Here is a 16,757-nt window from a genome sequence, read left to right on the forward strand (position 1 = left end):
ACTTCGGGGTGTGGCCCAAAATCAAAAAAGGAAGAAAGATAGGAGGAAAGAGAGAGAGAAAAAGAAAGAAAGAAGTAAAGAGAGAGAAAGAATAAAGGGAGGAAAGAAAGATATTGCTACCCTTTGGATATATATTGAACATTTGTGAATAAGGTCTTGTGCAGATTTCTAAGATAAACATAGTGAGTCTAGTTGGTAGATTTAAAAAATTACAGTCATATTTCTTTTGGTCCTTTTCTTCCTAATACTAGCAGTGTTGATTAAGTTGAAGGTCAACAGCAGAAGTATCATTGTCCATATACTTAATTTTCACTAAATTTTTTCTTCTCTACAATATTTTTATGTTTTTACTTTTTAAAAAACTTTTTACTTAAGGGGCTGGAGCTATAGCACAGCGGGTAGGGCATTTGCTTTGCACGCGGCTGACCCAGGTTCGATTCCCAGCATCCCATATAGTCCTCTGAGCACTGCTAGAAGTAATTCCTGAGTGCAAAGCCAGGAGTAGCCCCTGTGCATAGTCAGGTGTGACCCAAAAAGCAAAAAACAAACAAACAAAAAAACCCTTTTTACGTGAATCACAGTGACATAGACACTTACAAAGCTGTTCATGATTGGATTTCAGTCATACAGTTTTCCAACACTCAACCCTTCACCAGTGTACATTTCCCAGCACCAGTATCCCCAGGTTTCCTTCCATTGCCCCCACCCACACCCCTGCCTGCCTCTATAACAGGCACCTCTCTCTCTCTCTCTCTCTCTCTCTCTCTCTCTCTCTCTCTCTCCTTTTGGGAACTGTAGTTTGTAATATTAAACTGAAAGATTATCAAGAAAATCCCTTCACCTACTTTTAACCCTCAGATCTTGTCCAGCATGATCATTCCCAGCTATTATTGTCATACTGTTCTCTTCTCTATCTTACCTACCCTCAGCCCCACACACACTTGTGGTTAGTTCCAAACATTGACCAGTTCTCTTAACCCCTGTTTTCCCTGGCCTTGGATATTAGTCTTCTACTGCATATATATATATATATATATATATATATGTTTATATACCACAAATGAATACATTCATTCTATATCTGTCCCAGTTTTTCTGATTCATTTCACTCAGCATGATAATTTCCATGTCCATTCATGACTTCAGTTTTCCTAATAGCTGCATATCTTTTATTTGTTTTTAAAATGTCTTATTTTTTCTTTGTGCTCAGTGCTTACTCATGACTCTGCTTAGTGAACACTCCTAGCAGGGTTTGGATACCATATAAAGGTGCTGAGGACTGAATCTTGGTTAGCTGCCTGCAAGGCCAGCACCCTACCCATTGTACTATCTCTTGGCCCCTTTGTTCTCTTTCTTTTAGACAGATAGAGAATAGGTCTAGGTAAATCCAAATTTTCACTGTATAAATATCATCTCTAATATTATTTTTTTTGCTCATTGACTTCTTTTAGGGGCCCCTCCCACCCCATGCTCAGGGGACCACAATTTGGCAGTCCTTGGCCAAACGGTTCACTGCTCTGGTCGTCAAAGTGATGCTGTTTGGACCCAGAAGTGCTGAGGATCATCAAATGATACCTTTGCTGCTGGGGACAGGGCAGTGTGAATGCAGTGCCATGATCAAATCTGGGACCTTGAACATATCAGGCATTCACCCCAACTTCTGACCTATCTCCCCAGTCTCTCCTAACTACCAAATAAAAGTACATAGTAAAACTTGGAGATATTGAGTGAAGGGAATGAGGGGGTAAGGGTAAAATTAATTGAAAAAATGTTGAGAGAAGTAAGGATCAGAAATTATAATCAGTGCACTCCTTGTAACTGTAATCAGTAATCCTTCTGCAATCTTATTTATTATAAGGGGAATAGAGAAAAACTAAGGAAGAATAATTTCTTATTTGTGTTATCTTAAGAAAATCTGTGCATTCAGACACACTGTCTGAATGCAAGTTTCCATCCCAATGGAAAACCAGCAGGACTGTACTACTGTTCAAGAAGGGAGACATCCATGACATTGGCAACTATCGCCCAATCTGCCTATTGTCTGTCATTTACAAGCTGTTCGCTCGAGTCATCCTGAATAGGATTGGCAGAACACTAGATGAAGAACAACCAAGTGAGCAAGCTGGGTCCCGCAAAGAATTCAGCACTATCGACCACATCCACATGATAACCAAGCTCATTGAGGTTTCTCGGGAGTTCAAGATGCTGCTCTGTCTAATGTTCATTGATTTAAAGAAGGTCTTTGATTCTGTTGAGACAGAAGCAGTCATTGAAGCCCTAGCCAATCATGGCATTCATACTTAATACATCAGGATCCTCCATGAGCTGTATTATGGATTCACTACCAGGATCTCACCATTCTACAAAGAAGTGATCATCGATGTCAAGAGAGGGGTTTGGCAGGGTGATACCATCTCACCGAAACTCTTCAGTGCCACCCTCGAGAACGTCATATGACAACTGGAATGGGAAGGAATGGGAGTGAAGATAGATGGTCGGCAACTACATCACCTCTGCTTTGCTGATGACATCATTCTAATAACACCAAACATTAGCCAAGTGGTGCAAATGCTGGCCGACTTCGACCATGAGTGTGGAAAGGTCGGACTCCAGCTGAATCTCACGAAGACAATGTTTATGAGAAATAGTCTCATTCCTGATGTTCCATTCACTCTCAATGGAACGATCATCTCTGAACGTAACAGTTATGTGCACCTAGGTCGAGAAGTCAACATGACGAATGACCTGGCACCTGAGTTGTGCAGGAGGAAGAGAGCGGCTTGGAACGCCTTCAAGAGCGTAGAAGAGAAAGCTAAGAGGACGAAGAACCACTGGCTCTGGGCACATCTCTTCAATTCCATTGTTCTTCCTGCATTAACATTCGCCTCAGAGACCTGGCCCTACGAAAACAGGATGAGAATGTTATTCGGGTCTCCCAAAGAGGAATAAAAAGAGCTATGCTTGGAATATTACGTTTCACTCAAATGAGAGAAAGAATCCGGAGTTCTGACCACCTTTGCGATCAAGAATCAGGGACACTGTCTCATTTGCCAAGGCGTCGAAAATCAGATGGGCTGGACATGTAATGAGATTTGGAGATGACCGCTGGACTAGAGCCGTTACCGACTGGATTCCACGGGACGTTAAAAGACTGCATGGCCTCCCACCTACACGATGGTCAGACTCCTTCATCAAGACCCTGAACGATCGGTTTGAGGCTCTTCATGTTCCTAGAATGAACAGACGCCATTGGGCTACACTAGCACACGACAGGGATGAATAGAGATGTTACTGGTGCCTGCTCTAGCAAATCAATGATTAGCAGGAAGTCAAGTTATTAAGTGATCAAGAAAATGTTGGATGGTGGTAAGATTTATATTTAGAATTCTATATGATCTCATAGGTTAGAAGTCATTCCTGGTATATTGAGCAGAAAAGAGAATTGACACAGAGACTGCTCTACTGTGTTTCTTTTGGGGGGGGTTCTTAGAAGTTTGAGGAGTTTTCATCCATATTTTTCAATTTCATAGTTGAAATCCTAAATCTACTTTAAAAAGATGACATATATTTGCTTTGTGTTTGTGTTTTTCTGTTTCACATTTTTGTTACTCTGATGGGCACTAGCCCTAAACAGAAACACTCACCTTTTCTCAGCACCTTCTTTCTTTCGCCCCTGCAAAACAGTCAACTGGCAAAGTCAGGATGCTAATCCATAGCTGTAAAATGATATGTTACTCAAAGCTACTTCCAGTCCATGACAGGTCCTCCACAGATGCCATTTCTGTTCATCCTTTAGATAACCTCATGAGGCAGGAACTATCTATCCCTATTAGTTGGAGAAAACCTAAGCTCAGAAAAGTTATCAACTGTAAGATCATACAACTTGTCAAGAGGTTGGGAAGTTGGGGCTAAACAAAATGAAAACTACTGTGTGGGTGTTGTAAAGTTGACTAATTCAATTGGACACCATCCTGTTTCATAGGTTAACTGCTGCTTTTTTTAAAAAGGCTTGTATCACCTAATGTCTGCTAGAAATAAAAGGGCAGGCATTACCTTTACCATACTATGAAATACTGTAAGAGGCTAGTGGGGTCCCAAGTGGGAATTTCTAATCACTGGCCGAGTGATTAGAAACCAAAACAACATTTTGGTTGTAAGAGGGCAGGTGGGTTGGTGAGATGGGGTTAAGGCGCGGGGACTCTTTTCTGAGCAAGGTGCTCCTTCCTGTCAGAACACATTTCCTTAGAGCCCTGCGGTCTGCAAGCTGGTAGCACCTCCTCCTGCTTCTGCCTCCTAGTGGGCCAGCAGAGGGAGGCCATACATATGTATTAAGTTATTAAGCGGTGGTATGGGTTCTCACAAGTTCAAACACAAAGCATGCTGTGTCTCTGCTCGAGCATCTCCAGGAGGGCCTGGATTAATAGAAATGCAAATGGAGCATCTGCACAAGGCCATATGATTAGAGCCTCCCCCTCACACCTCAAAGTCAAGAGCAGAAAAACACTGCATGTGAAATACAACAAAAAATGGTGATATAATATGCAAAGTCTGTTACCCATTTCAACAGCAGTCAGCAAAACATTTCTACTCACACCACTCAGAACAATTCTGCCCTAACTTTATTATGTAAGCAAATGTTTTTCATCAGGATAAATTTGCTGTTGGGAGATTAGAGTCCCTCGTGACTCTTCCTTTATTGCTTGAGATGACACACCACCTTGTGGTCCATATCAGAAAGAGGATGTAAAGGGAAAAAGGGGGCTTTCATGGTGCTGCCTCTGCTTTCTTCATATCTCCAGGGTAGAAATGCAAAAGGGTCAAGGAGATACTCAGCCCAGGGTTCACTTTGTAGTTTTAGGAAAGGGCTAGTTATCTGAGTTTGCATCCCTGTCCATTTGTTGGATGTCCAGGGCTTCTCCAGGTTGGGTTAGGCCATTGGGTCAAATCAAAGTGTCATCTCTATTTGAGTCAGGTCACCTCACTATCTTCAATGACTGCATTTTTATTTCTGGACATCAGCAGTGATTACTCAAAGATTTCTCAGACAAGCTCAAGAACCAGTACCACCGCTTAATAACTTATGTGGGTTGGGTTCCAAATAGATTTGCAGGATGATTGAATGTGCCAATGAATCAAAAGAAGAGAAGTTTGCTTGCCTCTCAGTGAATACTACAAGCAGGAGGGGATCAGAGCAAGGGAGGTTGGATGAGCTAGTATGATTATTCCCTTGGGAAAAAGAGCCCCAAAACCATAGTATTGTTCCGTTTTGTCTGATTCCCTCATGATGTTTCTCCTTCCTGAGTCCAATTTATCCTTTACTTCATGCACTTGTATGGTGTATGGTGGTCTTCATGGCTTTTAAAAAAATCATAAGCCTATGGATTTTAAAACAGGCTGAGGAAAGGTTTGGTCTTTTTTTTTGTCTCACAGAAGACAATTTTGTGGCTGTCAGGGGGTGTTGTCTAGGAATAATTTTTGAGGGACACTGAACCTGAATGAACCTGAATATTTGGTTTGAAGGCTGAGCTGTTGGAGAGGTCATTGAGAGATTGCTCAGTACCAACACTTCTCTTTACACATCATTGTATTTCTAGAAAATGTGATTGGCTCGAGGACATTGCTCATAATTTTTTTCCATCCCTTCCTATCAGCCATCCTATCTACCTCCTTCCACTTTGCTTGTGTCCCAGGAAATGCTTGTTTCTCGATATGCATGCTGTATTGTTGAAATAACATAATGAGTCAATGGGCTCCTCTGTCTTTTTTTTTGATTGAATCACTGCGAGATACAGTTACAAAGCTTTCATTTTTGAGTTTCAGTCATACAATCAAAAATACCCATACCTCCACCACTGCACATTCTCCACCACCAATTTCCCAAGTATACCTCCCTCCTTTCAAGCCCTTCTCCTGCCTCTATGGCAGACAATGTCCCTTTCCTTTTGGGAATTGTCACTGTCACTATCCTCCTGTTGTTCATCGATTTGCTTGAGAGGGCCCAGTAACATTGTGAGACTTGTTACTGTGTTTGGCATATCGAATACGTCATGGGTAATTTTGGGAATTATGGTTTGCAATATAGATAGTGACAGGCTATTATGTTTGGTCCTTTATCTACTTTCAGCATACATCACCCATCCCGAATGATTTCTCCAACCATCATTGACTTAGTGATTCCTTTTCTTTTCCAGCTGCCTTCTCCCCCAGCTCATGAGACAGGCTTCCAATTATGGAGTAATATTTCTGGCCCTTGTCTCTACTGTTCTTGGGTGTCAGTCTCATATTATGTTATTGTATATTCCACAAATGAGTGTAGTCATTCTATGTCTGTCCCTTTCTTTCTGACTCATTTCAGTTAGCATGATACATTCCATGACCATTTACTTATAAGCAAATTTATGTGAATAAAGCAAAGACTTCATCTTCTTTAACAGCTGCATAGTAGTCCACTGTGTAGATGTACCAAAGTTTCTTTAACCAGTCATCTGTTATCAGACACTCAGGTTATTTCCAGATTCTGGCTATTGTGGACAATGCTGCAGTGAACAGACAGGTGCAGATGTCATGTGTTTTATTGAATCATGAGGATATATTCCCAGAAATGGTATTGAGGGGTCATATGGAAACTCAATTTCTAGTTTTTGAAGGAATGCTCATACGATTTTCCAAAAAGACTGGATAAGTTGGCATCCTCACCAACAGTGAAAGAGAGTCCCTTTCTCCTCACATACACACCAACACTGGTTGCTTTTGTTCTTTTGAATATGTGCCAGTCTCTGTAGTATGAGATGATATTTCATTGTTGTTTTGATTTGCATCTCCCTCATGATTAGGGATGTAGAGCATTTTTTCATGTGCCTTTTGGCCATTTGTATTTCTTTTTGAGGAAGTTTCTGTTCATTTCTTCTTCCCAAGTTTTGATGGGGTTGGAGGTTTTTTTCTTTTACAATTCTGCTTGTACAAGTGTCTTGTATATCCTGGATATTTATCCCTTTTCAGATGGATATTGGGTAAATACTCTTTCCCATTCCTTGGGCTCTCTTTGTATTTTGGTCACTGTTTCTTTTGTGGTGCAGAAGCTTCTTAGTTTAATGTAGTCCCATTTGTTTATGTTTGTTTCCACTTGCTTGATCAGTGGTGTTTTATCCTTAAAGATGCTTTTGGTTTCAATTTCATGGAAGGTTCTGCCTACATTTTCCTCATGTACCTTATGGATTCAGGTCTGATATTGAGGTCTTTAATCCACTTTCATCTGACTTTTGTGCTTGGCGTTAGACAGAGGTGAGAGTTCATATTTTTGCAGGTAGCTGTCCAGTTTTCCCAGCACCACTTGTTGAAGAGGCTTTCCTTGTTCCACTTCACATTTCTTGATCCCTCTTTTTGTTTTCTTTTTTGCTTTTTGGGTCACACCCAGTAATGCACAGGGGTTACTTCTGGCTCCACACTCAGGAATTACTCTTAGTGGTGCTCAGGGGACCACATGAGATGGTAGGAATCGAACTTGGCTCAGCCGCATGCAAGGCAAATGCCCTACCTGCTGTGCTATCACTCCAGTCTCACATTTCTTTCTTCTTTATCAAAGATTGAGTGATCATATATTTGAAAGTCTGTGACAGAATATTCAACTCTGTTCCATTGGTCTGTGGGTCTATTTCTAGTCCAATACCATGCTGATTTAATTACTATTGCTTTGTAGTACAGTTTGAATTTGGGGAAGGTTATGCCACCCATCTTCTTTTTCTCAAGAATTGCTTTTGCTATCCATATGAATTTCAGGGTGTTTTGTCTATTTCTTTGAAAACTGTCATGGGTATCCTGATAGGGACTGCATAAATCTGTATAGTGCTTTGGGGAGTAATCTTCCTTATTCATAAACTGGGGATCTGTCTCCAAAGCATCTCTGTCTTAATTCCCCTCATTGTTGGTGAGATTTTCACAGGGACAACAATGTGAGTAGCCGAAAGAAACTGGGCTTTGAGGTCAAAATTACATGCATGGTGGAGACTCTGGTCATGTATTTATTAACTGTAGGACCTCAGGCAGATAACTTCTTTGTACATCACCTCTGTCCATATTTGTTTGATGCATAGGACTTTTATTGTTGATGTTTTTGTCTATATGCATATTTCTTATGCATATAAATGTTGAGAAGCAAAAAAATTGCTTCTCTTCAGGTATAGGACATTCTCTTTATGTATAAATTCTGACATGTACTGGCATCATAATAGACAACCCAGATAATGTTTCACTTACGTGAAAATGAGGAAGTTGATGCTATATCACCACGTTAGTATCCACTCACACTTTCTCCTTTGACAATCAACTCTGAACAATGAAAGCTATTTGCTTTGAAGGACCAAACATTTTGTTAATTTAAAAAATTTGTAGACTGGGGAGGAACAATGACACAATACTGCTAATCCATGGGTCTATGATAAGGAATTCCTTGGAAAAAGAACAAAACAAACACAACAAACACTGTCCTCCTGTTGTTCATCGATTTGCTCGAGTGGGCCCAGTAACATCTCCATTTTGAGACTTGTTGTTACTGTGTTTGGCACATTGAATATGTCACGGGTAGCTTGCCAGGCTTTGCCATGTGGGTGAGATACTCTTGGTAGCTTGCCGGGCTCTCCGAGAGGGGCGGAGGAATCGAACCTGGCTCGGCTGGGCTGGCTGCGTGCAAGGCAAACGCCCTACCCGCTGTGCTCTCTCCAGCACTGGAAAAAGAAAGAGAAGAGAAAAGTTTACACAGTGATTTCTTGCATCTTCAATCCTAAATCTAATTTAGTATTAGTGTTCCTGACAGGGAAAGAAGTTTCCAGGCAGTTACTCAAACTTTTGAAGGTTTTATTTGGTTTAACCTTAGAAATAACTATACTGATGGTACTGAATGTTCGCAGACACGGGTTTTCTTTCTGAAATAATGGACTCTTGAGTTTCTGCTCTACCTAAAATTAGGTCTGAGATGCTGTCGGAGCTTCCTGATGAGTGGCTTTCATAACCTTGTCAAATTAAGACAAAAAAACAATTCTGCACTCACTTAGTGGAGTTTTTTTTTTTTTGTTGGTTTGTTTTTTGAGAACCTGTAAAAAACTGGGAAACCTTACTGATCATGCCATACATCTTTTACATGATGGACAGTGGAGTGCACTGGAGCCACACGTTGTCACCAACATACACTTCCCCTATGGACAGCAGCTACTCTTTGTGCAATGGCCACTGAATTATGGGCAGAGTTGCATCCGAGTCTTAGATACTCTTGGGGAGTCATTTTCATGTTATTTACAGCATTCTTTCCCTTTCCATGGCATTTGTCCTCTTCTTTCAAAACTTCCCTCTGGCCTTTTGTCAAACTATAGTAGTAAACATAAAACTCACTTTTCTGTGGGCATGAGATAAATAACCAAACAAGAAATAGTCAATCTTGCAACAAATACTACAATTGTAATATCCTAGCACTGACAAAAGAAAGAGCTCTAGTTCTGGGATGAGATATAATTCAGGACAGGGAGAAGAGTTTTACTTATTTACTTTTTCATCTTATCTGATATATTTCAATGAAAACCCTCTGCAAATTCACTAACAAGTATATAGTTATTTAGGAAATAATTTTGCAAAATTTTCATCGAGTGTCCCTGTGAGCTAGGTTATTTAGATTTATTTATTTTTCTGATGAAAAAAGAGAAGCAAGGAGGGCTCACAAATGAAGTAACAGAAGCGTAAAGTGCCTTAGAATGATTGTATCCTGCCTACAATGTTCTCAGAATTCCTCAGACTCAGAACTTTGTTTTCAGATCACAGGAACCTGGGGACAAGGCAGAACCTAGTTTCCAGACTCTGCACTAGTCCTTTCAGGCCATGAAGACTAGATAGATGTGAGGTTGAGAGAAGCAAAGCCCACAAGGAAAGTCAGTTAAGGAGAGGTGTGACTGTCAGTGCACCATAAGTGGCAGGTCTAGGAATGAGGTAACAGGACAGAATTCTACCAGCTTATTAGGCTTTAAGGATTTCTATTAAAAGCAGTTGAAACTGGCAGTGATGCTCTAGTCATTGAAAAATAGCTATAACCATTTACTATCTGTCTATGTATCTATTTATCTATTTCTCTGTATTTTTGTGATGCCAACAATTGTACTCAGGGCCTCACACATGTGAGGCATGTATTCTACCACTGAGCCACAGCCCGGGCCCTGTCATAGCTATTTCATAAAGGATATGTATAAACTTTAGGAGGATGAGCTCAATGTTAGATCATGAGTTTGGGGATGATGAGCTAAGTCTTAAGTATAACAGCATCCAAAAGATACAGTAAACAAAATAAAAAAAGACATTTGAATTGAAAATAGAAATCGCATTGCAACTAGGAATTCCTGGCCATCCTCTTTTTTCCTTTGACTTTTTTCTCTATTATTATTCTCATGTTCCTCAGCCTCCTTGTATTTTCTTTTTTCATATAAAACAAACTACTGAAGACTATGTGAGGCTCTGGGGATGTAAATATGACTAAGAAAAAAGAATCTTTTGTCAGCATGAAAAGCCAAGTCTCTCTCTAAATGATTTGTCTCAAATTTCTAAATTTTGACTTCTAGTGAATGAATTCATGGGTGAAAATTAAAAAAGTGATTTCAGATGCCCATGTTGAATATTTACAACTGTGTGTGTGGTTGTGTGTATGTGTGTTTTGTGATTATACAGATAAATATACTGCTGATTGTGTTATTAAATGTGATAAGAAACACCCATACTTCAAGTCATAAATGTCATAACTTTTCATATCTTTGGTGTCTTTTATATACTTATTCCATTTATATGAACATTTCAAGTAGTTAACAAATATATGTGGATTTATCATCTACTTTTTTCTACTCATGCAAAGCTTTCCATAAATATCTGGTTCTGAAAAATACTATAGTATTTTTGTTAGAGGGTGGTCACACCTGGTGATGCTGGGAGGCGTCTCTCAGCGTATTGCTCAATTTTGACTGTGCTAGGGATCAAATCCAGGCTCCTGTATGCAAACCATGTGCTTCAGTCCTTTGAACCATCACCTCTGCCTTGTATTTTGATGATTTTATTTTTTTTGCTTTTTGGGCCACACCCGGTGATGCTCAGGGATTACTCCTGGCTCCACACTCAGGAATTACTTCTGGCGGTTCTCAGGGGACCATATGGGATACTGGGTGTTGAACCCGGGTCTGCCTCTTGCAAAGCAAACACCCTACCTGCTGTGCTATTGCTCCAGGCTGTATTTTGATGATTTTAAACCATCAAATTATAATATGATTTATCCAATATGATTTATTCATCACCAGTCTTCCACTTGTTGGTTTGGTACTTAAACAAAGCTAAAATAGAGTGGAGTTAAGGTAGCACTCTGGATAACCTATTGAATTTAAGCCCTTTTTATGAACGCATATATGTTTGAGGTTTCAGTAAAGGAGATTAATATCTTTTCATGTGGGCATAGTTATCAGCTTATATACTTAATTAGTATCTTTATTAAGACTTTTTAGGTTGTAGAACATATAACTACACAAAACTCTTCAATAATGAGGGAAGAGGAAAGAAAAGTAGTTAATCCACATATGCAAGCTTATCCTGGAGGTCCAGCCATTCATGTCCTTTTCTTTTAAAAGTATCTGTTAACTGTCCTAAAAGAACTTTGAACAGAATAAAGCACTAAATCAACAAGGAGTGTTATCATCATTACTACCATTTAGAATTCATAATTCAGCAGTATGAAATTTTCCTAGTCTAAGATACCAGTATTAAAAGGATTGGATAGATTTAAGCTTTCCTTTCATGAGTCTGTGACCGAGATTAAAGTAGTTTATAATCCTCAAGAATACTACTTAATGTACTAATTATGCATATCTATTTTTTATCTAAGAAATTTCAAATTCCCTTGTGCATAGTTTTTCCAAATAATTGCCTGCATCAAAATCACACAGAAAAATTGGAGGAATAATTAACAAAAAAAGACTCTAGATTTGGAACTCGTATTATTTCCCATGCTAATTGCTTATCTTGGGATTCCACTCTGGGAAGCTTGAAGGAAAGTAGATTTTTAATATATACAATAGAGTGCCTAGGTGTGGGGTTTTTCTTAGTGTTCGTATAGGAAATAAATGTCAGCTGTGATCCCAGAGAATCCCTATCTCAAGCAATATGGGAAAAGTGCATTCCTTTAACCTATAGAGACCCTCACCTGAATTATCTAGGGGAAAATCCCATTGTATCTTCTTGTCATTTTATAAAAGATTACAATTTGTCAAAGGAATATTTTCTAAATTTATAGACAGACATTCTGAAATTATTTGTCCCAAGCTGTAAATTGGGGTCAAAAATAGTACCTAATTCTGAATTTATTATATATTGAATTTATTTACTGACTTCAATAAAACATAAGGCTACAGAATCAAACATTATGAAAATCAAATTAAAAAATAAAGTATAGCAACAAAAAGAGAAAAAAGAGCTTATAAAAATCTTCACTTTTCCCAATTTGTCAATTCCAAAGCAAACAAGTGACTGTTAGTTACTTTTTATCTTTTTCTCTGGAGACATATTTATTTAATTCAGATATTTATTTTATCCATATTCTTTATCTCTGGATACTATGTATACTTAGTATACTGTATCCAGATGAGGCGATAAACATGGGAGAAATATGAAGTCAAATCTGAAAAAAAATGGACTGACCAATAGGATCTTTGGCAGAAAGACATTGAGACAGAGATGAGCTGTAAGACATGTCTTGAAGTGAACTAAGAAGTGGGTCACATTGGCTCAGGAAAGCGGGGGTGACTGCTGGCTTATAGACAAGAGAATGAGAATGATTTGAATATGAATTGAGTATGAATCAGAGCCAGATTATGAAGATACAAAAAGAAGTAAGTTGTTTCTCAGAGCCCAGAGGAACAAGAATTTACCTTCAGTGTTACCTATTCAGTTCTTGTATTCCTTCAAGATCCCTATATTATTACTCCAATATATTTTGACATTAAGTTATCTGCCACTTTCCCCATCCCCTATGACCCCATCACCCCAAAGTTCCTTGAGTTGGTATCAGGGAGTTTCTGCTCAAGCAATGAAATTATCAGACATATCCCACCCTCACTTTTTTTTTTATTAGTGAAACACCGTGAGGTACAGTTGTAGATTTACAATTTTTTGTGCTTTGGTTTCGATTATACAATGATCAGATACCCATCCCTCCACCAGTGCCCATTTTCCACCACCATGGATAATATCCCCCCCCACCCCATCCCCCCATTCCCCCCTGCCTCTGTGGCAGGGCAAGCCCCTGTGTTCTCTCTCTCCTTTTGCCCACCCTCACTTTTTTTTAATTTTACAAAAGTGAATGGCAGTCCTCTCAAAATAACAACCAATAACATCCCTCCATCCCTCTTTTACAAAGCAGGGATAAATTTATCTTTACAGAAACTTAGATGTTAATCTCTAGCTACTCTTTTTTGGCTCTACTGAATTTTGGAGAGGTAAATAACCTTGGTGGAGATTTGGAGATTAGATTACCTAAACTCACCGTCTTCGACTAGTCTTTGTTAAATTGTCTATTCTACAAGTGATTGATTTGCAAAAATTTGCGAAGTGGAGACTGAGCAGCATATTTTGCCTGGGGTATCAATAATTTGAAATCTTTCCAAAGTTTTTCATAAAATATAGAATAAGAGAGTTTGTTGATTAGTCCACAGATGGTTGCAGAGTGGGACTGGAGATGTGGGGAATTATGGGAGAGAGAGACAGAGAGAGAGAAAAAGAGAGAGAGAGAGAGAGAGAGAGAGAGAGAGAGAGAAAGAGAGAGAGAAAGAGAGAAAGAGTGCTAACAAACTGAGCCATTGGCTTCCTATTTTCCCACATAATGGCAGAGGCAGCTCTATGGCTTACTATGAATTTCTGCTATGTTACACCTCTCCAGAGGTAAGAGAGGTGTGTGTGCCCAAAAGGAGAGATAGAACACAAGGGAGTGCCCTGACATAGAGGCAGGGTGGGATGGGAAATGGGGGGGTGAGAGGGATACTGGGATTGGTGGGGGTGGAGAATGGGCACCCGTGGTGGGATGGGTACTCGATCATTGCATAACTGAAACCCAAGCACAACAACTTGTAAGTCTACAACTGTACCTCATGGTGTTTCACTAATAATAAAAAAAGAGAGGTGTGGGGTGTGTGTGTGTGTGTGTGTGTGTGTGTGTGTGTGTGTGCATATGTCTGTGGGGGGAGGGAGAGACACAAACAGAGACACAGAGAGAGACTGACAGAACAACAGCGAGAGACAGATAGAGAGAGAAAAAGACACTGAGAGAGATAACTCAATGATTCTGATTTCCTGAGAAAATTCTGAGCTCATAATTATGAAAGAGTGTATAAGATGGAGAAGGATATGCAGTGTAACAGCCCCGATCTCTGACACGAAACATCTCTCTCCACCATGAATTTGTACATAGTAGTATATTCCTGCTGTGTTTCTGAAACCCGTGTCTGGTATTTGTGCTCTCATTGCCAAATGATGGATCTTGGGCATTTCAGGTAACAAGCTACCTGCTGTCTGAGTGGAAGTATTTAAATACCTGCTGTTTTTCATCATTCAGTTTTTCCTCCTCTGTTTCTCCTGTTAGGGAGCAAGTCTGCCATATGTCCACAGCCACATGGCTGGCAAAATATGAGGCTCAAGTTTGATGTTGGATAGCTTTGACAGTGTAATATTTCTGGCAGCTGGACTTAAGCTGGGTTTGCTTAAGTCTGGGAAGAATGTGGAATCACTATGTTCTAATTTATCAAGTATCCATGGAATTATAATCAAAATTTTAAAAAATTTGGAGCATTACTGTGATTAGCAATGCTAGAGAGAGTTAGAAATAGTGCAGTAGTGGCATCCAGCCAGCTCAGGTTTAATCTCCAGCACCACATATTCCCAAAGTATTGTCAGGTATCCTTAAAGACCCTGAAGCACCACTGGGTGTGGCTCTGGAAGCCCTCAGCAGTACCTCAGTGGCCCAGATAATCTCTGGTACTTTGAGGCCTGAGCAGCATCCCACTCTTGGACCCATGTATTGAACCACCAGCGTTGTTGACTAAGAATTGCTGGTAGGGCCATCAGACCTCCTGAGTGGTACATAGGAAACAAAACCAAACAACATCATCTAATGATTAGGTTGGAGTCATGATTCTATGGGTGTTAGATTCAAACTTTAGTCTTTCACTGCCAAGGGTTACAATGGTTAAGCACTTGGGTTTTGAATTGGAGAGGCCTGGATTTAGGTCCGCGATCCATTTGTATTATTATTTGGCATGAAGTAAATCATCTAACTTCTTCAAATCTCAGGTTTCTCATTTGTAAAATCAAGACAAAACCAGGATCAATCTCACAGGATTGTTTTGGGGATAAATGAAGCCATAACCTATCTGTCACACAATACCCATTCAACATATATTAACTCTGTTCACTTGTGTCAGATGTGGACAGCCAGTCACTTACCTTTCTCTTGCGTCTTCCCTAACCTATATTCCAAAGCCCAAAATATTATAAAGATTATAGAAAAGATTTTCACTTTTTTCTCTAAATATTTTAGGAAAGTGAATTTTGCAAGATTCACACCAATTGAATTCAAAGTAGTTCTAATGCATAGAAATGCTGTTCTTTTTTTAAGCAGGGCTTGACTTTCAGAAAATATGGCTTTCCCCATGAGCGGCTCTCCAGCACGGCCACAGCCCCAGAAGCACAAGGGCTTAATGCAGAACCCAGCAGCTTGGAGCAGAAAAGTGAAAGGACTATGCGTTAATCCAGGCAATCATTTCTGCCCAGAGGGGAAAGGGTGTTGCTCCCTTCCGCCCTCCTCCCTCTGGAAAGAAAGATGGCGGCCACATGGGAGCCTTGTGGACAGCAGGTATGAGCCGGGGGTGTGGGGGCGACTAAAACCTCATGGGAAGAGGGGCGTTCTGGTCCGTCCTTCACGCCCTACCGAGGTCACCAGTTGCCCCCCACGAGCGGCTCCCGAGCACGGCCACGGCCCCAGAAGCACAAGGACTTAATGCAGAACCCAGCAGCTTGGAGCAGAAAAGTGAAAGGACTATGCGTTAATCCAGGCCATCAAGTCTGCCGGAGGGGAAAGGGTGTTGCCCCTTCGCCCTCTCTTCTCTGGAAAGAAGGATGGCGGCCGCATGGGAGCCTTGTGGACAGCAGGTATGAGCCGGGGGTGTGGGGGCGACTAAAACCTCATGGGAAGGGGGGCGTTCCGGTCCGTCCTTCACGCCCTACCGAGGTCACCAGTTGCCCCCCACGAGCGGTTCTCCAGCACGGCCACAGCCCCAGAAGCACAAGGGCTTAATGCAGAACCCAGCAGCTTGGAGCAGAAAAGTGAAAGGACTATGCGTTAATCCAGGCAATCATTTCTGCCCAGAGGGGAAAGGGTGTTGCTCCCTTCCGCCCTCCTCCCTCTGGAAAGAAAGATGGCGGCCACATGGGAGCCTTGTGGACAGCAGGTATGAGCCGGGGGTGTGGGGGCGACTAAAACCTCATGGGAAGGGGGGCGTTCCAGTCCGTCCTTCACGCCCTACCGAGGTCACCAGTCGCCCCTCACGAGCGGCTCTCCAGCACGGCCACGGCCCCAGAAGCACAAGGACTTAATGCAGAACCCAGCAGCTTGGAGCAGAAAAGTGAAAGGACTATGCGTTGATCCAGCCCATCAAGTCTGCCGGAGGGGAAAGGGTGTTGCCCCATTCGCCCTCTCCTCT

Source organism: Sorex fumeus, unplaced genomic scaffold (genome assembly GCF_029834395.1).
Source record: "Sorex fumeus unplaced genomic scaffold, SorFum_2.1 ptg000047l, whole genome shotgun sequence".
Classification (NCBI taxonomy): domain Eukaryota; kingdom Metazoa; phylum Chordata; class Mammalia; order Eulipotyphla; family Soricidae; genus Sorex; species Sorex fumeus.